Source organism: Pseudophryne corroboree, chromosome 9, assembly GCF_028390025.1.
Source record: "Pseudophryne corroboree isolate aPseCor3 chromosome 9, aPseCor3.hap2, whole genome shotgun sequence".
Taxonomy (NCBI): Eukaryota; Metazoa; Chordata; class Amphibia; order Anura; family Myobatrachidae; genus Pseudophryne; species Pseudophryne corroboree.
In genome coordinates, this window is record NC_086452.1 from 402,214,374 (window position 1) to 402,241,309 (window position 26,936).

Below are 26,936 nucleotides of genomic sequence, written 5' to 3' on the forward strand. Positions count from 1 at the left end.
GTGCTTTTGCCAGCTTAAGTCTTTTCATTTTTCTAGCGAGAGGCTGAGTGCTTCCATCCTCATGTGAAGCTGAACCACTAGCCATGAACATAGGCCAGGGCCTCAGCCGTTCCTTGCCACTCCGTGTGGTAAATGGCATATTGGCAAGTTTACGCTTCTCCTCCGACAATTTTATTTTAGGTTTTGGAGTCCTTTTTTTACTGATATTTGGTGTTTTGGATTTGACATGCTCTGTACTATGACATTGGGCATCGGCCTTGGCAGACGACGTTGCTGGCATTTCATCGTCTCGGCCATGACTAGTGGCAGCAGCTTCAGCACGAGGTGGAAGTGGATCTTGATCTTTCCCTAATTTTGGAACCTCAACATTTTTGTTCTCCATATTTTAATAGGCACAACTAAAAGGCACCTCAGGTAAACAATGGAGATGGATGGATTGGATACTAGTATACAATTATGGACGGGCTGCCAAGTGCCGACACAGAGGTAGCCACAGCCGTGAACTACCGCACTGTACTGTGTCTGCTGCTAATATATAGACTGGTTGATAAAGAGATAGTATACTCGTAACTAGTATGTATGTATAAAGAAAGAAAAAAAAACCACGGTTAGGTGGTATATACAATTATGGACGGGCTGCCGAGTGCCGACACAGAGGTAGCCACAGCCGTGAACTACCGCACTGTACTGTGTCTGCTGCTAATATATAGACTGGTTGATAAAGAGATAGTATACTCGTAACTAGTATGTATGTATAAAGAAAGAAAAAAAAACCACGGTTAGGTGGTATATACAATTATGGACGGGCTGCCGAGTGCCGACACAGGTAGCCACAGCCGTGAACTACCGCACTGTACTGTGTCTGCTGCTAATATAGACTGGTTGATAAAGAGATAGTATACTCGTAACTAGTATGTATGTATAAAGAAAGAAAAAAAAACCACGGTTAGGTGGTATATACAATTATGGACGGGCTGCCGAGTGCCGACACAGAGGTAGCCACAGCCGTGAACTACCGCACTGTACTGTGTCTGCTGCTAATATAGACTGGTTGATAAAGAGATAGTATACTCGTAACTAGTATGACTATAAAGAAAGAAAAAAAAACCACGGTTAGGTGGTATATACAATTATGGACGGGCTGCCGAGTGCCGACACAGAGGTAGCCACAGCCGTGAACTACCGCACTGTACTGTGTCTGCTGCTAATATAGACTGGTTGATAAAGAGATAGTATACTCGTAACTAGTATGACTATAAAGAAAGAAAAAAAAACCACGGTTAGGTGGTATATACAATTATGGACGGGCTGCCGAGTGCCGACACAGAGGTAGCCACAGCCGTGAACTACCGCACTGTACTGTGTCTGCTGCTAATATAGACTGGTTGATAAAGAGATAGTATACTCGTAACTAGTATGTATGTATAAAGAAAGAAAAAAAAACCACGGTTAGGTGGTATATACAATTATGGACGGGCTGCCGAGTGCCGACACAGAGGTAGCCACAGCCGTGAACTACCGCACTGTACTGTGTCTGCTGCTAATATAGACTGGTTGATAAAGAGATAGTATACTCGTAACTAGTATGACTATAAAGAAAGAAAAAAAAACCACGGTTAGGTGGTATATACAATTATGGACGGGCTGCCGAGTGCCGACACAGAGGTAGCCACAGCCGTGAACTACCGCACTGTACTGTGTCTGCTGCTAATATAGACTGGTTGATAAAGAGATAGTATACTACTAATATTATATATACTGGTGGTCAGGTCACTGGTCACTAGTCACACTGGCAGTGGCACTCCTGCAGCAAAAGTGTGCACTGTTTAATTTTAATATAATATTATGTACTCCTGGCTCCTGCTATAACCTATAACTGGCACTGCAGTGCTCCCCAGTCTCCCCCACAATTATAAGCTGTGTGAGCTGAGCACAGTCAGATATATATATACATTGATGCAGCACACTGGACTGAGCAGTGCACACAGATATGGTATGTGACTGAGTCACTGTGTGTATCGTTTTTTTCAGGCAGAGAACGGATATATTAAATAAAACAACAACTGCACTGTCTGGTGGTCACTGTGGTCGTCAGTCACTAAACTCTGCACTCTCTTCTACAGTATCACAGCCTCAGGTCAATCTCTCTCTCTCTCTCTCAACCCTAATCTAAATGGAGAGGACGCCAGCCACGTCCTCTCCCTATCAATCTCAATGCACGTGTGAAAATGGCGGCGACGCGCGGCTCCTTATATAGAATCCGAGTCTCGCGATAGAATCCGAGCCTCGCGAGAATCCGACAGCATCATGATGACGTTCGGGCGCGCTCGGGTTAACCGAGCAAGGCGGGAAGATCCGAGTCGCTCGGACCCGTGAAAAAAAACATGAAGTTCGGGCGGGTTCGGATTCAGAGAAACCGAACCCGCTCATCTCTAGTATCAAACACTGCAAAATATGTAAATTAACAGGAGCTGATTGGCTGGTGCATTTATCACCTTGCACTTATAACTGGTTTATCACTTCCTTATGCCTTCTCCAGGCTTAATACATTTGCCCCAATGTAGCAGCTTATCATCTCCTGACATTTTACAGGCTGCGTTTAAATAATTACAGTTACAGTAGAAGCTGATTGGCTGGTAGTTTATCTTGCTCCACTTTATCACTCTCCAAAGTTTGATATATCCCCCACATACAGCGGTAATGTGCGGGATATATTGGTGGTAAGCTAACATGCAGCGGTAAGCTAACATGCAGCCACTCAATGTAATAGGTTCTGAATCTACACACATGCAGAGCTGCCACGCACATAGTGTCTCTCTCACACAGAGAAACCTCGGAGACTGCTGATGACATCACAGGGCTGGATGACTACCCCAGGTATGGAGTGCTGCAGGGGACCAGAGCGCTCATTTCTCAATGATAATAATAATAATAATAATAATAATAGCAAAACAGTCTTGAACAATGACAAGCCAATAAGAAATGTAACAAAAAGGGTGGGCTGGTGGCAATCCTCACCCAATCCCCAACCAATCAATCTAATTAACATAACTCCCATCCCCACCCTCCCCAAAATCTACAGTACCTCTTCCCTAGCAGCTACTCCATCCCTTTCTATCAGCAAACAGATTATGCCAGATCTCCTTCCCACCTGGTTGCTTATGTGTTATTGGGCTTATAGGCCCAAATGTATTAAGCGTTTTGAATATGATGCCACAAACTTGGCACACCTATCTTTTGGCAGTTTTGCCCATTCCTCTTTGCAGCACCTCTCAAGCTCCATCAGTTTGAATGGGAAGCGTCAGTGCACAGCCATTTTCAGATCTCTCCAGAGATGTTCAATCGGATTCAAGTCTGCGCTTTGGCTGGGCCACTCAAGGACATTCACAGAGTTGTCCTGAAGCCACTCCTTTGATATCTTGGCTGTGTGCTTAGGGTCGTTGTCCTGCTGAAAGATGAACTGTCACCCCAGTCTGAGGTCAAGAGCGCTCTGGAGCAGGTTTTCATCCAAGATGTCTCTGTACATTGCTGCATTCCATCTTTCCTTCTATCCTGACTAGTCTTCCAGATCCTACCCCTGAAAAAAACATCCCCACAGCATGATGCTGCCACCACCATGCTTCACTGTAGGGATGGTATTGGCCTGGTGATGAATGGTGCCTGGTTCCTCCAAATATGAGGCCTAGCATTCACGCCATAAGAGTTCAATCTTTGTCTCATTAGACCAGAGAATTTTGTTTCTCATGATCTGGGAGTCCTTCAGGTGATTTTGGCAAACTCCAAATGGGCTACCATGTGCTTTTTACTAAGGAGTGGCTTTCGTCTGCCCACTCTACCATACAGGCCTGATTGGTGGATTGCTGCAGAAATGGTTGTCCTCTCTATACAGAGGAATGCTGTAGTTCTGACAGAGTGACCATCAGGATCTAGGTCAGCTCCCTGACTAGGGCCCTTCTCCCCCGATCGCCCAGTTTAGATGTCCGGACAGCTCAAGGAAGAGTCCTGGTGGTTCCAACTTCTTCTTTTTACGGATGATGGAGGCCACTGTGCTCATTGGGACCTTCAAAGCAGCAGATATTTTTCTGTTCCCTTCCCCAGATTTGTGCCTCGAGACAATCCTGTCTCAGAGGTCTACAGACAATTCCTTTGACTTCATGCTTGGTTTGTGCTCAGACATGCACTGTCAAGTGTGGGACCTTATATAGTCAGGTATGTGCCTTTCCAAACGATGTCCAATGGGTGGTCTTCAGTATGCCGACTGTCGGGATCCTGGCGCACAGTATACCGGCGCCGGAATCCCGACAGCCGGCATACCGACAGCCGGCATACTGACACTTTTTCTCCCTCGTGGGGGTCCACGACCCCCCTGGAGGGAGAATAAAATAGCGTGGCGCACGCAGCGAGCCCACAAGGGGCTCATTTGCGCTCACCGCGTTGTCGGTATGCCGGCGGTCGGGCTCCCGGCGCCGGTATGCTGTTCGCCGGGAGCACGTCCGCCGGCATACCATACTACACCCTGTCCAATCAACTGAATTTACCACAGTTGGACTCCAATTAAGCTGTAGGAACATCTCTAGGATGATCAGTGGAAACAGGAGGCACCTGACCTCAATTTTAAGGTTTATGGCAAAGGCTGTGAATAGTTATGTATGTGTGATTTCTTAGTTTTTGTTTTTTAGTAAATTTGCAAAAATTGTAAAAAAAACTCTTTTAATGTTGTCATTATGGGGTATTGTGTGTAGAATTTTGAAGGAAAAATTAATTTATTCAATTTTGGAATAAGGCTGTAACATAACAAAAGTGGAAAAAGTGAAGCGCTGTGATTACTTTTCGGATGCACTGTATATATAGATATATCTATATCTATCTATTTATCTATCTATCTATCTATCTAAGTATGTATATATATATATATATATATATATATATATATATACATACATATGGATGCTATTGCATCCCACTCAGAATTAGCCCCACAGCTGCATAAGAGTACAATGGGGCATATGTATTAAGCCTGGAGAAATGATACAGCAGTGATAAAGAAGTGATAAGTGTAGAGTGATAACGTGCCAACCAATCGTTAAGACAGTTAGGAGCTGATTGGCTGGTGTATTATCACCTTACACTTATCACTTCTTTATCACTGCTTTATCCCTTCTCCAGGTTTAATACATTTGCCCCAATGATAGCTATTTTTAAAAGAATATATTATTTTATGGTATAGCAAATGGCTAATTGCTGCTTTTTTAAAGCATGTAATTCCATCCAGCTACTGCGTGTACCCAGCGAGGGAATGGATGGCACATTTCAACTTAAATTCAAATCAAAGGTTAAAATCTTCAGCATGTTTGGTTTTTTAATGCGGCTTGTTCCCTTGGGGTGGATCCATCACAGCTAAACTTGTTAAAATTCCTAAGCTCCCTGAAGCAAGTACTTCACAAAAATACTAATATAAAGCTACATTCTAGGCAAGTATAAAGTGAGCGGGACATGCTTTTCATGCTTTTCACAACATGTCTGGAAATTGTGAGGGAAGCTAAGGCACTAAGTACATACTTAGATTTTTCAGTCTCTAATGCTGACAACCTGATCAAACGCATATACATAAACTTTGTCATATATCTCTGAAACTAATAGACTCAATTAGACATTCGTCTTGATTCAGCTACTATACCGGGCGGGTCATTCATCAAAGATTCTGAGTTAGAAAGCCTATGAAAAAACTGCTTTAATTTATGAAGCATAAAAATCCTGTTGATCGTAACGTTAATGCTTGTTGTACAACCGGAAAATTGTAAAATAGAGGAGATGCCAATTAACAGCAAACTAAGCTTAAAAAACATGATAAACTGTAAATAAAGGGCATATTGCACTTCCTCTAGTTTTCTTGGCTGTCAGAAGAACAGCGAGAGATTGCAGAATTCATATACTTTAGGTCAACATATATTACCCGCTAATCATTTTAAAAGCCTTTGTAGATACTTCTTATTTGAAAATTGCATCTTCTTTTTTCTTTTTGCATCTGTTCTCCATTTTAATCCATAGTACACTCATAATGACAGTTATTTTTGTTTCAAGATTTTGATGAAAGCAGCATTCCCTGTTAACTTCTCACTGACCTCCTCCGAGGCAAAGGAGCTGCATGCCGACACAGTATTTCTATAAGCACATCATTATCTGTTGTATAGTACCAGAAAAGATTCACTATTTGAAAATGGTGGCTAAGGTGGGTATAGGGGCGCTTTAAGAGAGGAGGAGGCCTGTTCACAGCCTCCTCTGTTTGGGCCGCCTCCTCTCTACCGGCTGCGCTGACAGTCTGAGCAATAGAGGGCTCAGAGTCTACTACGCATGCACAGACCTCCGGAAAAATGGTATGGCAGCCATTTTCCCAGTGATTTCTCTACTGCACATTCGCAGAACTCCCTCAAAATTGCCAAATCGCCATTTTCTCGCGGATCTAACAGCACTCTCAAATCGGCTCGAGACTCCGAAGGGGTGAGTATTCAAATAATGGGTGCAACGTGTGCGGTGTGGGCCCCCCATGGACTCAGGGGCACGTGTGCACTGCACACACTGCACCCATTATAAATATGCCAGGAGAATTAATGAAAAGGTGCAAGCTCCATGCTTGTGGCTTTGTATTTAATATCACAGCCACACTTTGTTCTCTGTTTAACAAAACAGCCCTGGGAAAAAAATGGCTGCACCAAGGAGCCCCTAAGGGGGATCTGGGCAGGATCCCGACTGTCGACACACAGGACATGTAAGCTGCATGGGGTGGGGGGTTAATTTGTTCATGTTACCAGGAGAGAATGCTGGGGGGGGGGGGGGATTTAGGAGAAACAAAATAATAATGGGGAATAAAATGGGGAATAAAGTCTATATAGAAAAATAGAGAAATGTTATGAATTTCTAGAAACATCAGTTATTTTCCTGTTGACAAAAAATAAAAAATGGCCATGGAGAAAAAAAAAAAACATTTCAGAATCTAAATTTGCCTGCAACAATTGTGTGAAAAACTGTTTACATGAAGAAAAAAAATTGTCAAAACTTTTTGTTTTGCTTTTTGACTGCTAATAAAAGATTTCTGAGTTGTTTCAGAAAATGTAGACCCAATAATCAAAATGCAGGAGTATCATTAACCTCTACACATTACAAAAACAATGCATGGAAATTATGAAGACAAAATAACATGGGATACCAAATGGCCTAGACCAGAGGTTCTCAAACGCAGTCCTCAAGGCCCCCAGCGGTCCAGGTTTTAGGCAGATCCATGGCTCAGCACAGGTGGTTAAATCAAATTGATTGAGGTGCTATTTAAATCTAGCACTTGCCCCTGTACGCATAATCTACTGCATTATACAGGGTGATTCAAATGTCGCCGTACTCCCTTTTGTTTCAAAAACTGTGCAGGAAATTAGAAAACTGAATACTCCAGTAAGGTATGGTAGAGGTGGGCTATCTTTTAGGGTATGTACCGAAAATGGGTGAAATCTTGAAATTGGCCATCTTCAATCTAAGTCAGTTTTTTTAAATGGAAAGAGGGTCGTGTAACATGTCAAACAATATCAGAATTTGCTGAAAATTTTATTGCTGTAAACAGATTTGAAATAGCAGTTATGGTTCAAAAGTTACAACACTTTTTTGTTGAAATTACAGGCTGAACTGTTCTACATAAAGGACAGTCATTTAATGTGTGGGCGTTGTGCTGCGTTGTGGGCTCTTCACAAAGGATGCCAAAACCGTTGTTGAGGTTGTCTCATCTGTAGCACTTTTTGGATGACTGCTCCGTGACTTGTCTCCCAAAGCCCCAGTTTCTCGGAACTTGGAAATTAGGCACCTGACAGTGTTATGTGAAATTGGAGGTCTCTCTGGGTGCCGGTTGTTAAAATCTGCAGCTATGACATGGAAACTTTGTTCTCCAGAAATCAAAATGACCTGAAGCCAGAGGCATCACTCATCTCTTTTACACCCGGTGCGGACACGGCAGCAAAAAGGGCGTGGCTTCGCGGGAGGGGCTAAGAAAGTGGCCCTCTGGAGGGGGAGTGGCTTCGCTGAGGGGCGTGGCTTCGCACCCCAAGTCACATTTTCATCACTCTGGGGTCCGGGAAGTGTGGGCTGCCCCTGGAGACTAGCGTGTCTCTGTTGCCTTCTCCTACACAGTGACAGAAGCAGGGTTGCTGCACATAATGTTACAGTGCAGCACCCGACTTCTGTCACTAAACAGGAGCTGGCACTTTGGTGTCACCCCTCGGCGGGTGACATCTGGGTGTGGGCCGTACCCCCCGCACCCACCTTGTGACGCCAGTGCCTGGAGCCAACTTCAGTTACCTGCATCAAAAAAAGTGTTGTAACTTTTGAACCATAACTGCTATTTTAAGCATATGCTGACCGCCGGGATCCTCACCGCCAGTCACCCAGCCCCAACCCAATAATAACACATTTCTGGTATATAGTATTCAGTTTATTTATCAGGATGGAAATTATAGTCCGCTAAAAAGGTAAGTAACTCACTTTGGGGTCTATTTATAGAGCAGTGAAAATCCCTTTATCAGTGATAATAACAGGGCTTTTCTCCGCAATTCACAGTAAGCGATACCGTGGAGACATCTCAGATTTTTCCAGGAGTGCCGCAGCTCTGTGTCAGGATCGTTTCCCTATATGCTAGTTGTGATGTTAGTGTATTAGAATGCTTAATATTTGTAGACACTCCCTTACTAATATGTGTAAGCCTGAATCTTCAGTGATGGTCCCTGGGACCAGGGGGATTCTGGGAAGTGGGTGGTCCAGTGGGCGGTGTGCCTGGAGTTGGTGATGGAATAAAACAGCACAGCAGTGAACTCACATGTCTCTGTGTCCTTATGACTGGATTTACAAACATATGAACAAAACATGGTGTCAGAAGAAGTTTAACTTGGACTGCTAGTGCTCTCAGAGTATGAAAGATATACGTTTTTCACATGTGATCAGAAGTCTGGAGATGGATTTGATCAGTATGTTACAGAGCTGCAATCACTCAGTAAAACCTGTGAGTTTGGTGATTTAAAGGATTCACTGATTAGAGATCGTATTGTCTGTGGAATACCTGATAATGGACTCAGAGAGAGATTGCTGAGAGAGCAAGACCTAACACTAGAAAAGGCAGTGACTATGTGTAGATCGGCAGAAATAACTAGATTTCAAGCCAAAACGTTACACCAGGACGCTCATGCTGCTGTATATGTAGTGCAGAAAACAGAGCCAAGCAAACCTCCATTCTCAAGAATGAAGCAGTCTAAGCCACAGTCTAATAAGGAAATGTGTAGTAGATGTGGAAATGCTCACAATCCTAAAATGTGTCCTGCTTATAGTAAAACCTGCATGAAATGTGGTAGACTTAATCACTTTGCCAAATGCTGTAAAATAAAAAGAAAAATGGACAACTCAGAATATGTCTAGACCCGAGAGATTTAAACAAAGCTATTAAACGAGAACATTTCAAACTACCAACCAGAGATGAAATCATGTCGCAATTTGCGGGAGCAAAATGGTTCAGTAAATTGGACGCATCTTCAGGATTCTGGCAAATGAAGCTAGATGAGGCCAGCTCAAAGCTTTGTACATTTAATACACCAGAAGGTCGATACAGATTTCTTCGACTACCATATGGAATATTGTCTGCTCCAGAAGTATATCACAAAAAGATACACATGATTTTTGAACATATTCCAGGTGTTGAAACAATGATGGATGACATTATTATCTGGGGATCTACAAAGGAAGAACATGATTCAAGATTGAGACAAGTAATGGAACTTGTCAAGAAAGTGAATCTAAAGCTAAACAAGGACAAATGTGAATTTGGCGTGAATACACTTACCTTTATGGGCGACGTGGTCTCGGATCAAGGTGTAAAACCAGACCCAAAGAAAATATCAGCCATAGTGAACATGGAACGTCCTAACAACAAAGATGACGTCAGAAGATTCCTAGGAATGATTACTTACTTAGGAAAGTTTATTTCTCAACTCTCTGAATGAACAGCCTCTCTTAGATGGTTGTTGGACAAAGATAACGAGTGGATGTGGTCACATGAACAAGAAGAAAGTTTGCAAAACTTGAAACAGATCATTACAGAGCAACCAGTGCTAAAATTCTTTGATCCTGCGAAAAGAATAAGAATTTCAGCAGAAGCTTCGCAATTTGGCCTAGGCTCAGTGCTGTTACAAGAACATGAGGATACATGGCAACCAGTAATCTATGCATCAAGAGCACTGACAAGTGCTGAAACAAGGTATGCTCAAATAGAATAAGAACTTCTAGAGATCACATATGCATGTGAGCGATTTCATCAGTTTGTGTATGGTCAAATATTTACAGTGGAAACTGACCACAAGCCATTGGTAGCTATCATGACTAAATCATTACATGACTGTCCCATGAGAATTCAATGAATGCTAATCAGACTACAGAAATATGATGTACACTTGCTGTACTGTCCCGGCAAATACATGTACATTGCTGATACACTTTCTCGTGCTGTGGACAAAGGTGAAGGTTCCAAAAGTCTGATGGATGAAGAGATAGAAACCTATGTTAATTTGATCGTAGATTCTCTACCAGTGTCTCTTGCAAGGTAAGAAAAGATTAGGAAAGAAACTGAGACAGATGACACAATGACAGTGTTGAAAGATATCATTCTGAAAGGTTGGTCAGCAGAAAAACATGCGTGCCCGCTGTCTATACATGATTATTGGATGTACCGCAGTGACCTTACAGTTGTCGATGGTATTATTTACAAAGGCAATAGGTTTGTCATACCTGCACGACTAAGAAAAACTATGCTGTGCAAGATAAATGAAGGCCACTTAGGAGAAGAAAAAGTGCCAGAGAGACCGTACCAGAAAGTTGGCGCAGATTTGTTTGCTTGTAATGGGAAAACGTACATTGTCATGACTGATTATTATTCTAACTACCCTGAGGTGAAGACACTACATACAACTACTAGTAAAGCCGTAATCAATTGCATGAAGTCAATCTTTGCAAGGCATAGTGTTCCTATGGAAGTGTTCACTGACAATGGTTCTCAGTTTTCCAGTGCTGAATTTAGGCAATTTGCTGATGAGTGGGAATTTGTCCATACTACGTCAAGTCCCCACTATCCACGCTCAAATGGGTTGGTGGAAAGTTCAGTAAAAACTGTAAAGAGTCTCATGAAAAAAGCTCAAGAAGGTAAAGAAGATTTCTACAAAAGTCTTTTAATCTACCGCAGTACACCTTTACAGAATGGACTGTCTCCTGCACAAATGCTGATGGGAAGGAGGATTAGAGCAAATCTCCCGATACATGATGAACTGCTTAATACACATAACTCAGCGTTGGTCAGACTGAGTAAGGAACGTCAACAGGCGAAACAGAAACTGTTCCATGACAGGTGAGCAAAAAGCTTATCTGATCTAAAATCGGGTGACCAAGTCCATCTCAGAGATCACGAGAAAGGTATTTGGGTGCAGAAAGGTATTGTGCAAGCACAAGTAGCACCAAGATCTTATACTATACGTACAGAGCGTGGAACGGAAGTAAGAAGAAATCGGGTGGATTTAAGATCTCAACCTAACCATAATGAAGACAACATGACTGAAGAATACCCTTCATCTGACATGTATGATGATCCTCATAATGGTGAATAAACCACGATTCTAGAAAGGTCCAACATGGTCGATGAAACACAGACTGTGTATGAAAGACCCAAAAGGGAAATACGCAGACCTGAGAGACTCATTGAAACGTGTTAGATGATGTTCTTAATATGACGTTGTTAATTGTTGCATTGAAGCATACAGGGCTTATCTTTAAGGAAAAGAGGATGTGATGTTAGTGTATTAGAATGCTTAATATTTGTAGACACTCCCTTAATAATATGTGTAAGCCTGAATCTTCAGTGATGGTCCCTGGGACCAGGGGGATGCTGGGAAGTGGGTGGTCCAGTGTGCAGTGTGCCTGGAGTTGGTGATGGAATAAACAGCACAGCAGTGAACTCATATGTCTCTGTGTCCTTATGACTGAATTTACAAACATATGAACAAAACACTAGTATGGGAAGAGCGATTCATAGAAGCAGGGAAAGCTCAGCTTCCATTTGCTTCTGTAAAACAAATTTGCCAACTCAGGAAGGCATAGAGAGCCTGCTGTGGGGAGAAAAGAAGTGGAGGCTACTGTCTCATTGTCTCCTACCGTACTCTCTGGCCCTTTCTCTACTGCCCACCAATCAGAGGAGCCCCAGACTGCTCCCTGTTTGATATGCACTGGGAGAGAGGTGCACTACAAAACATATATTTTAATGAAGTGACCCGGAATATGCCAGGTCTCCCTAGACTGTAGCGCTGACTCCATAATGACCCCACTCTGTTCCGCACCTCCACCGCCGCTCAATCCTCACTGGCGCCACACTGTCTCCCCACACCATCTGTCCTCACCACTGCCTCTGTCACCCCCAGCTGTTGCTGCTCATTTCTCACTGCCTCCGCTATGTCACCCCCTCCATCTCTCCTCACTGCTGCTGTTCTGTTACCCCACTATAGATCAGATCATGTCATGGAAACAGATTTAGGTTTGTGCACTGCCTGTGGTGGACATGCTTGGCCAGCCGTATCGGTCCACATCTTGAACATAAATCCTGCAGTTAACAAAGGCGGTGCACCAAACCTAACCTATTTCCATGACATGACTTTATCACCGTACACTTTGAGAAGTTGGTGATGAATTTCAGCTGTTGATGTGCCCTTTAGATACACAAATCTTTTTGCATTTTGTACATACTGTACAACTCGCCCAATGTAATACGGTACGAGTTATAAACTTGCACATAAAACATTAGACCTGTTTCAGATAGGCGAGTCGTATGTGACACTTTGACATTTAAAAAAAAAATACACTGTAAAGACCAATTACAATAAATAAACATATGTAAATATACATTTAAGTGTAAAAACCCATTTACAATAATTTAACCCATAAAATTAGTGAACCTACATGTAAATGTTAAAATCCCATTACCCAAAATCCCATTACCAGTGGCGAATTTCCCATTAGGCATGTGCCTATGGGCGGCACCTGTTTGGGGGCGGCACTTGGATGCTGGTGTTGGTACTGTCAGCCCAAAAAGTAATATAAAATATGCCATCTTTAATGGAGTGTAAATGGGTAGGACATACACATACTGTACTATCCCTGTAAACTGCACCCATCTTCAAGGGGAACGAGAATACTAACTGAACTGTTTGGAAGCTTCATCAAGAACTATTTAAACTAGCAGAGGGGGCAGTGAACCAAATAGGAATAAGCAATCTGCTCCCCCAATCCTGAGATATTGTTTCTGCAGGCAAAGGGAATAGGAAGCATATCCACAGCAACAGAAGATAATTCAGATCAAAACCAAATAAACTTAGGCGAAGAGATGAACATAGTTAGGAACAGAAAAAGAACAAACAAAACTCTAAAAGCTATGTGGGCAAATGCTAGGAGCTTAGGAAATAAAATCCCAGAACTAAATGCAATAATGACAAGGGATGATCTGGATATTATGGAAATTACGAAGTCATGGTGCAATGAAAATCATGACTGACAGAATGGGAAGAATCGGAGAAGGGTAGCAATACTGTATATGTAAAACAAAAAAACAAAAACAAAAGCAGGAATACTACCTTAATACAAAGTATTGAAGAAAAAAATGAGGCCCTTTGGGTGACCATAAAAACAGGGGAGAAGTCGATTCTTTGTATTGTTGTGATATAAAGGCCACCAGGTCAGGAAGTGGAACTGGACAAGAACCTATTGCAGGACATCTCTAAAATGGCATTAAAAGGAGAGGTAATAATCATGGGAGACTTTAATCTTCCTGATGTAAACTGGGAGGTGTCTGTTGCAAGTTCCACTAGAAGTAGAGACATTTTGAATTCCTTGCAGGGAGCATCCCTCCATCAATTGGTGTGGGAGACCACTCAGAAAGATGCAATATTAGACTTAATACTTACAAATGGAGACAGAGGGCCGGATGTAATGGATTGCGTGAAGGCCGGAGCTCTGAGACTTCGGCCAAACTCATACGTTTTTTTAAAGCAGCAAATGTTGACAAGGCAAAACCTGGTTGATTTTGCCTTGTAAATGTTTGCTGCTTTTGACACTGTCCAACTTCACAGGCTGCTAAATAAACTTGAAAGTTTGGGATTGGATACTAAGATGGTTGAATAGATAAGATCTTGGTTGCAGGATTGAAAACAGAGAGTTGTAGGAAATGGAGTGCATTCACAGAAGGGAACTGTTACCAGTGTTGTACCCCAGGGATCTGCACTTGGACCAGTACTTTTTAATATTTTAATTGGTGACATTGCAAATGGCATTAAAGGGAAAGTATGCCTCTTTGCAGATAACACAAAGGTATGCAACAGGGTAGACACACCAGGAGGGGTAAAACAAATTACTGCTGATCTAGGTAGACTAACGGAAGGTCAAGAGCATGGAAAATACAGTCTAATGCCAAAAAATACAAAATCATGCAGCTGGGTCTCTAAAATCCAAAGGCTAAATATAGTATTAATGGCACTATACTGGAAACTACCGAGGAGGAAAGGGATCTAGGAGTCACTATTTCAGGTAACTTAAAGACAGGTAAGCAATGTAACAAAGCAATGAGGAAGGCTAGATAGATGCTTGATTGCATAGGGAGAGGAATCAGCAGCAGAAAGAAATAAGTAATAATCCCACTGTAAAGATCATTGGTACGGCCTTATCTAGAATACTGTGTTCAATTCTGTAGACCATATCTCATGAAGGATATTAATACATTATAGACTGTACAAAGAAGGGCAACTAATATGGTACATGGCCTACATCACAAAAGATACCCAGAAAGACTAATAAATCTCAATATGTATAGTTTGGAGCAGATATGGGAAAGAAGGGAAAAAAATTACTATCTATATCACAAACTATTACCTTTAGTAACCTTGTGGGGAGCGAAGAGAAGGGAGTGACCGAGCCCGAAGTGTGGTGAGTGGAGCGAGCCCGTGAGGGGACGCATTTCAACAAATTTAGGTAAAATTTGTAAAAAAAACACGAAATACCCTCCAAAAAAACCCAGCATTTTTGTGTGGATCTTTTAACCCTATCAACCTTTTGACCATGTTGATCTTTTGACTGTTGACCTTTTCACCATGCCGACCTGACTGTTGACCTCTTGACCCTATGGTGTAGACCTAATGACTGCCTATCTTATTAATTCTATCTTCTGTATCACACCCAGGTTTGTGGCATAATTACATTGCGTAATGGTGTGAGGCCTTAATGTCAAAATGCTAATGTAATTAATGTTATGTGACATTACACTTAGGTTACAGAGGCCTTCTGACCCATGGAAATGTGTGTAATGCATACTTGCCTACTCTCCCGGAATGGGCGGGAGGCTCCCGAAAATCGGGTGACCCTCCCGCCCCCCCAGAAGAGCAGGCAAGTCTCCCGAATTTTTAGGGGCCCCCCTGCCCGGCCGCCCACTTAGTGAGTAAAGTGGGCGGTCCGGGCAGTCGATGACGCGATTCTTGCTGAATCGCGTCATCGTAGCAATGCCCCCTGCTGTATAATGCCGGTAATCGCGGCATTACATAGCAGGGGGCGTGGCTTAAAGAAGTGCCGTGATAACCCCTCCCCTGTTCCGCCTCCGCCCGCCCCTGTTTTGCCTCCGCCCCACCCTCTATCCTTGTCATAACCCTGCCCCCCTGCTGAGCCGACCTGGCTGCTCTCTCCCGGAGAGAGCAGCCAGGATGTCTGCATGTATGGTGTAATGTTGTGTGTGATATTGAAAAAATGTTTGTACTCTACTTACCAGACTCCTGCACAGCCATTTGTGTGTACCATCATTTTGGTGGTGCTGTTCTCCTCGGTGCAGCAGCTGAGAAAAAAACAAATGAAAAATAAAAATCAGTGATGTGCAAAAAGTACATGTATTAAAAAACATCCATAATGTGCTAATGGCCTTGTCTACACAAATTATTTTTGTAGGATGTAGTGCAAATATTGCACACATCAACAAATGTCCCTCTGCTAGTGTCTCACAGAGTCATACTATTGAAAAAATAATATTTACAAGAAATATAAACATGAACTTACTCTTCAGGGATACTGCAACATATGTGTACCTTTTATTTACAATTAAAAATTATTGGTATTTTTAAATTAGAGATGCTGTTTTTGGTTCTAATTTGTCGGGAGGGCGATTTTGGTTTTTCATAAACCACATCACTGGCTTTAGTTTTGGATATAGATTTTGAAGATGAAAAAATTGCTAAAAACAACTAACATCGGTTTATTTTTGCAATCCAAATTGAATCCAACGTCCAATATTTGGACTTAAAATCTGAATTCCAAACCACAGGAAGATTTAACCCGGGATTATGGTTAAATTCGGCTCTTCTCCGGAGATCCGAGGCAAATTTTGGTTCAATTCAGATTAGAGATGAACGGGTTCGCTTCGTCGAGATCCGAACCCCCCGGAACTTCACGTGTTTTACACGGGCCCGAGGCAGCCTCGGATCTTCCCGCCTTACTCAGTTAACCCGAACGAGGCCGAACGTCATCATCCCACTGTCGGATTCTCGTGAGATTCGTATTTCATATAAAGAGCCGTGCATCGCCGCCATTTTCACTCGTGCATTGGAGATTGAGCAGAGAGGACGTGACTACGTTCTCTGCCTGAAAAGCTCAATATCTGTGCTCAGTGTGCTGCAAATATCTGTGCTCAGTGTACTGCATTGTGGTGACCACCAGTATATTATAGTAGTACAGTACAGTAGGCCATTGCTGTATATTGCAGCTCCGTGTCAGACTCAGTTCTAGACAGTATCCTGATCAGTGCTCAATATCTGCTGCATTGTTGTGTGACCAGTATATACTATATACTGTAGTAGTACAGTGCAGCATTTTGGTGACCACCAGTATATAGTTGTACAGTACAGTAGGCCATTGCTGTATCTTGCAGCTCTGTGTCACTTCAAGTATCCATATCTGTGCTGCATTGTTGTGAGCAGTATATAGTAGTACAGTGCAGCATTTTGGTGACCACCAGTATATACTAGTACAGTACAGTAGGCCATTGCTGTATCTTGCAGCTCTGTGTCACTTCAAGTATCCATATCTGTGCTGCATTGTTGTGAGCAGTATATAGTAGTACAGTGCAGCATTTTGGTGACCACCAATATATAGTAGTACAGTACAGTAGGCCATTGCTATTGACATATTACTGGCATATAATGCCACACATTAAAAAATGGAGAACAAAAATGTGGAGGGTAAAATAGGGAAAGATCAAGATCCACTTCCAATTAGTGCTGAAGCTGCTGCCACTAGTCATGGCAGAGACGATTCAATGCCTTCAACGTTGTCTGCCAAGGCCAATGCCCAATGTCATTGTAGAGAGCATGTAAAATCCAAAAAACAAAGGTTTAGTAAAATAACCCAAAAATCTAAATTAAAAGCATCTGAGGAGAACTGTAAACTTGCCAATATGCCATTTACGACACGGAGTGGCAAGGAACGGCTGAGGCCCTGGCCTATGTTCATGGCTAGTGGTTCAGCTTCACATGAGGATGGAAGCACTCATCCTCCCGCTAGAAAAATGAAAAGAGTTAAGCTGGCAAAAGTCCAGCAAAGAACTGTGCGTTTTTCTAAATCACAAATCCCCAAGGAGAGTCCAATTGTGTCGGTTGCGATGCCTGACTTTCCCAACACTGGACGGGAAGAGGTGGCTCCTTCCACCATTTGCACGCCCCCTGCAAGTGCTGGAAGGAGCACCCACAGTCCAGTTCCTGATAGTCATATTGAAGATGTCACTGTTGAAGTACACCAGGATGAGGATATGGGTGTTGCTGGCGCAGAGGAGGAAATTGACAAGGAGGATTCTGATGGTGAGGTGGTTTGTTTAAGTCAGGCACCCGGGGAGACACCTGTTGTCCGTGGGATGAATATGGCCATTGACATGCCTGGTCAAAATACAAAAAAAAAATCACCTCTTCGATGTGGAATTATTTTAACAGAAATGCGCACAACAGGTGTCAAGCTGTGTGTTGCCTTTGTCAAGCTGTAATAAGTAGGGGTAAGGACATTAACCACCTAGGAACATCCTCCCTTATACGTCACCTGGAGCGCATTCATCAGAAGTCATTGACAAGTTCAAAAACTTTGGGTGACAACGAAAGCAGTCCACTGATAACTAAATCCCTTCTTCCTCTTGTAGCCAAGCTCCCTGTGCAAACCACACCACCAACTCCCTCAGTGTCAATTTCCTCCTTACACAGGAACGCCAATAGTCCTGCAGGCCATGTCACTGGCAAGTCTGACGAGTGCTCTACTGACTGGGATTCCTCCAATGGATCCTTGAGTGTAACGCCTACTGCTGCTGGCGCTGCTGTTGTTGCTGCTGGGAGTCGATCGTCATCCCAGAGGGGAAGTCGGAAGACCACTTGTACTACTTCCAGCAAGCAATTGACTGTCCAACAGTCCTTTGCGAGGAAGATGAAATATCACAGCAGACATCCTGTTGCAATGCGGATAACTCAGGCCTTGGCAGCTGTGTTGGTGTTAGATGTGCGTTAGTTCACAGGGACTTAGAGAATTTCTTGAGGTAGTGTGTCCCCGGTACCAAATGCCATCTAGGTTCCACTTCTAAAGGCAGGCGATACAGAGAATGTACAGAGACGCCAGAAAAAGAGTCACCAGTGTCCTAAAAAATGCAGTTGTACCCAATGTCCACTTAACCACGAACATGTGGACAAGTGGAGCAGGGCAGACTCAGGACCATATGAATGTGACAGCCCACTGGGTAGATGTATTGCCTCCCGCAGCAACAACAGCAGCGGTGGCACCAATAGCAGCATCTCGCAAACGCCAACTTGTTCCTAGGCAGGCTACGCTTTGTATCACCGCTTTCCATAAGAGGCACACAACTGACAACCTCTTACGGAAACTGAGGAAAATCATTGCAGATTGGCTTACCCCAATTGAACTCTCCTGGGGATTTGTGACATCGTACAACGCCACCAATATTGTGCGTGCATTACATGTGGGCAAATTCCAGCATGTCCCATGTTTTGCACATACCTTGAATTTGGTGGTGCAGACTTTTTTTTAAAAACGACAGTGGCGTGCAAGAGATGCTGTCGGTGGCCCGAAGAATTGCGGGCCACTTTCGGCATTCAGCCACCGCATGCCGAAGACTGGAGCACCAGCAAACACTCCTGAACCTGCCCCGCCATCAGCTGAAGCAGGAGGTGGTAACAAGGTGGAATTCAACCCTCTATATGCTTCAGAGGATGGAGGAGCAGCAAAAGGCCATTCAAGCCTATACATCTGCCTACGATATAGGCAAAGGAGGGGGAATGCACCTGACTCAAGCGCAGTGGAGAATGATTTCAACGTTGTGCAAGGTTCTGCAACCCTTTGAACTTGCCACACGTGATGTCAGTTCAGACACTGCCAGCCTGAGTCAGGTCATTCCCCTCATCAGGCTTTTGAAGAAGCAGCTGGAGAGATTGAAGAGGAGCTTAAACAGCGATTCCGCTAGGCATGTGGCTTTTGTGGATGGAGCCCTTCATTCGCTTAACCAGGATTCACGGGTGGTCAATCTGTTGAAATCAGGGCACTACATTTTGGCCACCGTGCTCGATCCTAGGTTTAAAGCCTACATTGTATCTCTCTATCCAGCAGACACAAGTCTGCAGATGTTCAAAGACCTGCTCGTGAGACACTTGTCAAGTCAAGCGGAACGTGACCCGCCAACAGCTCCTTCTTCATATTCTACCGCCACTGGAGCTGCCAGGAAAAGGATCAGATTTCCAAAACCGGCCGCTGGCAGTGATGCAGGGCAGTCAGGAGCGAAAACTGACATCTGGTCAGGACTGAAGGACCTGCCAACGATTACTGACATGTCGTCTACTGTCACTGCATATGATTCTGTCACCATTGAAATAATGGTGGAGGATTATATGAGTGACAGCATCCAAGTAGGCACATCAGACAGTCCGTACGTATACTGGCAGGAAAAAGAGGCAATTTGGAGGCCCTTGCACAAACTGGCTTTATTTTACCTAAGTTGCTCCCCCCCCTTCCCCCCACAGTGTGTTCTCTTAAAGAGTGTTTAGTGCAGCCGGTCACCTTGTCAGCAATCGGCGTACGAAGTTACTTCCACAAAATGTGGAGAAGATGATGTTCAACAAAATGAATTATTATCAATTCCTCCGTGGAGACATTTACCAGCAATTGCCTTCAGAAAGTACACAGGGACCTGTGATGGTGGATTTCAGTGGTGATGAATTAATTCTCTGTGAGGAGGGGGATGTACACAGTGAAAGGGGTGAGGAATCGGAGGATGATGATGAGGTGGACATCTTGCCTCTGTAGAGCCAGTTTGAGCAAGGAGAGATTGATTGATTCTTTTTTTGGTGGGGGCCCAAACCAACCAGTCATTTCAGCAACAGTCGAGTGGCAGACCCTGTGTCTGAAATTATGGGTTTGTTAAAGTGTGCATGTCCTGTTTATACAACATAAGGGTGGGTGGGAGGGCCCAAGGACAATTCCATCTTGCACCTCTTTTTTCTTAGCTTTGCATCATGTGCTGTTTGGGGCCAATTTTTTTAAGTGCCATCCTGTCTGACACTGCAGTGCCACTCCTAGATGGGCCAGGTGTTTGTTTCGGCCACTTGTGTCGCTTAGCTTAGTCACACAGCGACCTTGGTGCGCCTCTTTTTTTCTTTGCATCATGTGCTGTTCGGGGACAATTTTTTTTAAGTGCCATCCTGCCTGACACTGCAGTGCCACTCCTAGATGGGCCAGGTGTTTGTGCCGCCCACTTGGGTCGCTTAGCTTAGTCATCCAGCGACCTTGGTGCAAATTTTATGACTAAAAATAATATTGTGAGGTGTGAGGTGTTCAGAGTAGACTGGAAATGAGTGGAAATTATGGTTATTAAGGTTAATAATACTATGGGATCAAAATGACCCCCAAATTCTATGATTTAAGCTGTTTTTGACGGTTTCTTGAAAAAAAAACACTGTAATCCAAAACACACCCGAATCTGACAAAAAAATTTAAGGGAGGTTTTGCCAAAATGCATCCGAATCCAAAACATGGCCGCAGAACCGAATCCAAAACCAAAACACAAAACCCGAAAAATTTCCGGTGCACATCTCTGATCCAGATTTACATAATTTGTGTGGGTTTGGATTTCTGGAGAGCTGAACTGCACATCTCTATTTTAAATGCATTAATTTTTTAACTATGAAAGTATATTTTTGGTGCAATTGGTGATTACGGTAATTATTAAAATCTGTTTACAGGCAATGCAGTTAAAATGTAAACATAAATGAAATAATAATATATGTCTAACATTTTTTTTGTCCATAAAACTGTAAAAAACAAACAGTTGACATTAATGTCATTTGCTACAGTTAAAAGCGGGGACATTTGTTTGCTCAGCAGGACACCTTGGAGATGCTTAATGGTAGATACTCTGATTATGGTGGCCTGGAAGGACTTCAGGGGCGAAGACCTGCTTCAGCTCTTCTTCATAGGTGTTATAATGGACAAGAACTGCTCATCCACCTCCTGTCCTGACTTTGTGGTGGTGCTCCTCAGCAAGCTTCGCTTTAGTGACCCTCTTGATGTCATTATATGTGGAATGCCACATCTCCTTCTCCCATACTGCAGAAGTCCAATGTGCAGAGGAGCTGTGTAAAAACTTCCACCATGGCATGAACCAGGGTGCAGTTCTCCTGTAGCTGAAGTGGACATTACCCCTATTCTGTGGTTTCCCTGGGTAAGGTACAGCGTCATAATTCTCCTCACTGTCCTCGTCCTGATACTCCACTTCCTGCGCCTCACTCTCTTGCTCCTCCAACTTGGCAGTACTGCCCTCCTTCACACTCTCAGACTGCGGCACAACAACCTCCTCCTACGCCATCGTCTGTTGTCTCCCAACTCTCCTGTGAGCAATGCTGCTGCAGATAATCAGAAACATAACTCACTCTCTCACTAAAGGGGGGTACACACGGAGAGATCCATGTTTAAAATCGAAGCAATCTGACTAGATTGCTAAAATTTTAAGCACGGATCCGTCGTGTGTATGCACCCAGCGATAGCAATGCGCAGCCCCGCGCATTGCTATCGCTGGTGCTAGATTGAGCCTGCCTGCAGGCTCAGTCTAGCTGGCACTCACTTCTGCGCTGTGTGAAGTGAGTGCCCCCGCCCCCCCCCCCTCGCTCAGCACACATTGCGCTGTGCTGAACGGGGGGAGAGATGTGTGCTGAGCGGTATGTGCTAAGATCGCTCAGCACACATCTCTCCCATCAGTGCTGGCCTTAACACCCTACTCTCCATCCCAAAATGCTTCACTACCCATCAAAGGACAAAATGGTGGATCAGGGGCTTATATAGGGTGTGAGGTATAAATCAGATGGCTTTTGGGGGCCAATGTCTGATTTTTTATTCAAATGTGCAACTTGCATAATGAAACTCGCATTCTGGTTGGTCAGAAACTTGCAAAGTACCTAGTGTGAAATCTCGCGAGAAGTTGCATGAGAGTTATGTTTGTGCCTGTATACTCCCACAACTCGCACAATGTGATAGGGTGTGACAAAGTCACACATTCCAAATGTACTCGCACAATAATTCACACCCTATTACATCTTGCATCATAGCTTGAAGTATAGACAGTGATATCAGCAGGGTTTTGGACATAGCCTCAGTCTTTATCAAGCGTGATAAAGGGCAAAGCTATGCCCAAAACATTGCTGGAGCTTTTCTACAAACTGAGTGGTGTGAATCTTTAAACGCTAAATAAATAAATAATGTAATAGAAAATGTCCTATCACCAAGTGAATTGCCATGTACACGTATGTGATATACTGTATATGTTATTATGTGGATGTGGGAAAAAATATATTGGTAAAACAAAAAGGGTTTTAAAATTGCGTATTTTAGAACATTATAGAAACATCAAGAATAATTTAGAAAACCGCAGTGTCCCTAGACATTTTAAATTGTGTCAAAAAGGAAATCCACACTTTATGAGATTAATAGGACTCGAAGATATAACGCTAGATGAACGTGGGGGAGATAGATTGAAAATATTGGCAAAACGTGAGACGTTTTAGATAGTGAAATATAGTATATCCGTTTGGTTTAAACGAAGGATTTGAGATAGCTGCAAACATTTTTTAGTAAAGGAAATATTATGACAACCTCCTATTTTTATTAGTTTCCTATACCCATATATGTTATTATTGTTTATTAATTATTTGTATCTTTTTTATATAAATGTCTCTATATGAATGAATTTGCGGAGAAAACGCTGGTATAGATGCATTATAAAGACCGCCGATAGTTGATTGGTGGAAGGATTTGTTTAAGAAGAGTCTGAGCTATGCTAGGCCAGCCCTCTGACGAAGTCCGGTGTGATAAAACGCATTGGGGTGTGGCCTAGCGTGAAGGAGAGAATAGTGGTACCTGAGCTGCCGGGGGACGGTTGTGATTGTAATCGGTCCCAAACCTATCTGCTAAGCGGGTTTACTTATGGTGGTTGAACCGCCACCTGTGGTACATTATTTTATCCTTACTTTGTGGAAAATTGTTGGAATAAAAACTTTTTAAACTTATTCATGCACTATCTGGCGCCCTTGTTCATTGACTTCCAGATTATTTCTCTGACGTCCTAGTGGATGCTGGGAACTCCGTAAGGACCATGGGGAATAGCGGCTCCGCAGGAGACTGGGCACAACTAAAGAAAGCTTTAGGACTACCTGGTGTGCACTGGCTCCTCCCTCTATGACCCTCCTCCAGACCTCAGTTAGAATTTTGTGCCCGGCTGAGCTGGATGCACACTAGGGGCTCTCCTGAGCTCTTAGAAAAAGAAAGTTTATTTTAGGTTTTTTATTTTCAGTGAGACCTGCTGGCAACAGGCTCACTGCTACGAGGGACTAAGGGGAGAGAAGCGAACCTACCTGCTTGCAGCTAGCTTGGGCTTCTTAGGCTACTGGACACCATTAGCTCCAGAGGGATCGAACACAGGCCCAGCCTCGGTCGTCCGGTCCCGGAGCCGCGCCGCCGTCCCCCTTACAGAGCCAGAAGCAAGAAGAGGGTCCTGGAAATCGGCGACAGAAGACTTCGGTCTTCATCAAGGTAGCGCACAGCACTGCAGCTGTGCGCCACTGATTCCCATGCACACCTCACACTCCGGTCACTGATGGGTGCAGGGCGCTGGGGGGGGGGCGCCCTGGGCTGCAATATTAAGTACCTTGGCTGGCAAATAACACATAATATAGTCATAGAGACTATATATGTGTAAAATACCCCTGCCAGATATACATAGAAAAAAGCGGGAGAAGTCCGCCGAAAAAGGGGCGGGGCTATCTCCCTCAGCACACTGGCGCCATTTTCCCTCACAGCTCCGCGGGAAGGATCGCTCCCAGGCTCTCCCCTGCAGTTTCCTGACTACATAGGGTAAAAAAGAGAGGAGGGGCACTAAATTTAGGCGCAATATTGTGTATACAAGCAGCTATTGGGAAAAATCACTCAGTTATAGTGTTAATCCCTGTGTTATATAGCGCTGTTGGTGTGTGCTGGCATACTCTCTCTCTGTCTCCCCAAAGGGCTTTGTGGGGTCCTGTCCTCAGTCAGAGCATTCCCTGTGTGTGTGCGGTGTGTCGGTACGGCTGTGTCGACATGTTTGATGAGGAGGCTTATGTGGAGGCGGAGCAGGTGCCGATAAATGTGATGTCACCCCCTGCGGGGCCGACACCTGAGTGGATGGTTATGTGGAAGGAATTACGCGACAGTGTCGACTCCTTACATAAAAAGTTTGACGACATAGCAGATGTGGGACAGCTGGCTTCTCAGTCTGTGCCTGCCCAGACGTCTCTAAAGCCATCAGGGGCTCTAAAACGCCCGCTACCTCAGATGGCAGACACAGATGTCGACATGGATACTGACTCCAGTGTCGACGATGATGAGACTAGTGTACATTCCAATAGAGCCACCCGTTACATGATTACGGCAATGAAAAATGTGTTGCATATTTCTGATATTACCCCAGGTACCACAAAAAAGGGTATTATGTTTGGGGAGAAAAAACTACCAGTGTTTTTTCCCCCATCTGATGAATTAAATGAAGTGTGTGAAGAAGCGTGGGCTTCCCCCGATAAAAAACTGGTAATTTCTAAAAAGTTACTAATGGCGTACCCTTTCCCGCCAGAGGACAGGTCACGTTGGGAGACATCCCCTAGGGTGGATAAAGCGCTCACACGTCTGTCAAAAAAGGTGGCACTACCGTCTCCGGACACGGCCGCCCTAAAGGAGCCTGCAGATAGAAAGCAGGAGGCTATCCTGAAGTCTGTATATACACACTCAGGTATTATACTGAGACCGGCTATTGCTTCAGCATGGATGTGCAGTGCTGCAGCTGCGTGGTCAGATTCCCTGTCGGAAAACATTGATACCCTAGACAGGGACACTATATTGCTAACCGTAGAGCATATTAAAGACGCTGTCTTGTACATGAGAAATGCACAGAGGGATATTTGCCGGCTGGCATCTAAAATAAACGCAATGTCCATTTCTGCCAGGAGAGGATTGTGGACTCGGCAGTGGACAGGAGATGCAGATTCTAAAAGGCACATGGAAGTATTGCCTTACAAGGGTGAGGAGTTGTTTGGGGATGGTCTCTCGGACCTCGTTTCCACAGCGACAGCTGGGAAGTCAGCATTTTTACCCCATGTTCCCTCACAGCCAAAGAAAGCACCGTATTATCAGGTACAGTCCTTTCGGCCCCAGAAAGGCAAGCGGGTTAGAGGCGCGTTTTTTCTGCCCAGAGGCAGAGGTAGAGGGAAAAAGCTGCAACATACAGCCAGTTCCAAGGAACAAAAGTCCTCCCCCGCTTCCTCTAAGTCCACCGCATGACACTGGGGCTCCACAGGCGGAGCCAGGTACGGTGGGGGCCCGTCTCAAGAACTTCATCGACCAGTGGGCTCGCTCACGGGTGGATCCCTAGATTCTACAAGTAGTATCTCAGGGGTAAAAGCTGGAATTCGAGACGTCTCCCCCTCGCCGTTTCCTCAAATCTGCCTTGCCGACAGCTCCCCCGGACAGGGAGGCAGTGCTGGAGGCGATTCACAAGCTGTATTCTCAGCAGGTGATAATCAAGGTACCCCTCCTTCAACAAGGACGGGGTTACTATTCCACAATGTTTGTGGTACCGAAGCCGGACGGTTCGGTGAGACCCATTTTAAATTTAAAATCCTTGAACACTTATATAAGAAGGTTCAAGTTCAAGATGGAATCGCTCAGGGCGGTGATTACAAGCCTGGACGAGGGGGATTCCATGGTATCACTGGACATCAAGGATGCTTACCTGCATGTCCCCATTTACCCTCCTCACCAGGAGTACCTCAGATTTGTGGTACAGGACTGTCATTACCAATTACAGACGTTGCCGTTTGGTCTGTCCACGGCGCCGAGGGTATTTACCAAGGTAATGGCCGAAATGATGATACTCCTTCGGAGAAAGGAAGTTTTAATTATCCCGTACTTGGACGATCTCCTTATAAAAGTGAGGTCCAGGGAACAGTTGTTGATCGGTGTAGCACTAGCTCGGGAAGTGCTACAACAGCACGGCTGGATCCTGAATATTCCAAAGTCGCAGCTGGTTCCTACAACGCGTCTACTGTTCCTGGGGATGGTTCTGGACACAGAACAGAAAAAAGTATTTCTCCCGGAGGAGAAGGCCAAGGAGTTGTCATCTCTAGTCAGAGACCTCCTAAAACCAAGACAGGTGTCGGTGCACCACTGCACGCGAGTCCTGGGAAAGATGGTGGCTTCTTACGAAGCAATTCCATTCGGAAGGTTCCATGCAAGGATCT

General features: G+C 44.1%; 1 long non-coding RNA gene across 2 annotated transcripts in view; it reads right to left on the bottom strand.

Annotated features, from left to right (window-relative positions):
- LOC134957077 (uncharacterized) overlaps positions 1-26,936 on the bottom strand; it is a 154,212-nt gene that overhangs the window by 118,389 nt on the left and 8,887 nt on the right. For both annotated transcript variants that reach the window (XR_010186439.1, XR_010186438.1), the window contains exon 2: positions 15,860-15,925. This is a non-coding gene — a long non-coding RNA (uncharacterized LOC134957077). The remainder of the gene's footprint in view (positions 1-15,859; positions 15,926-26,936) is intronic.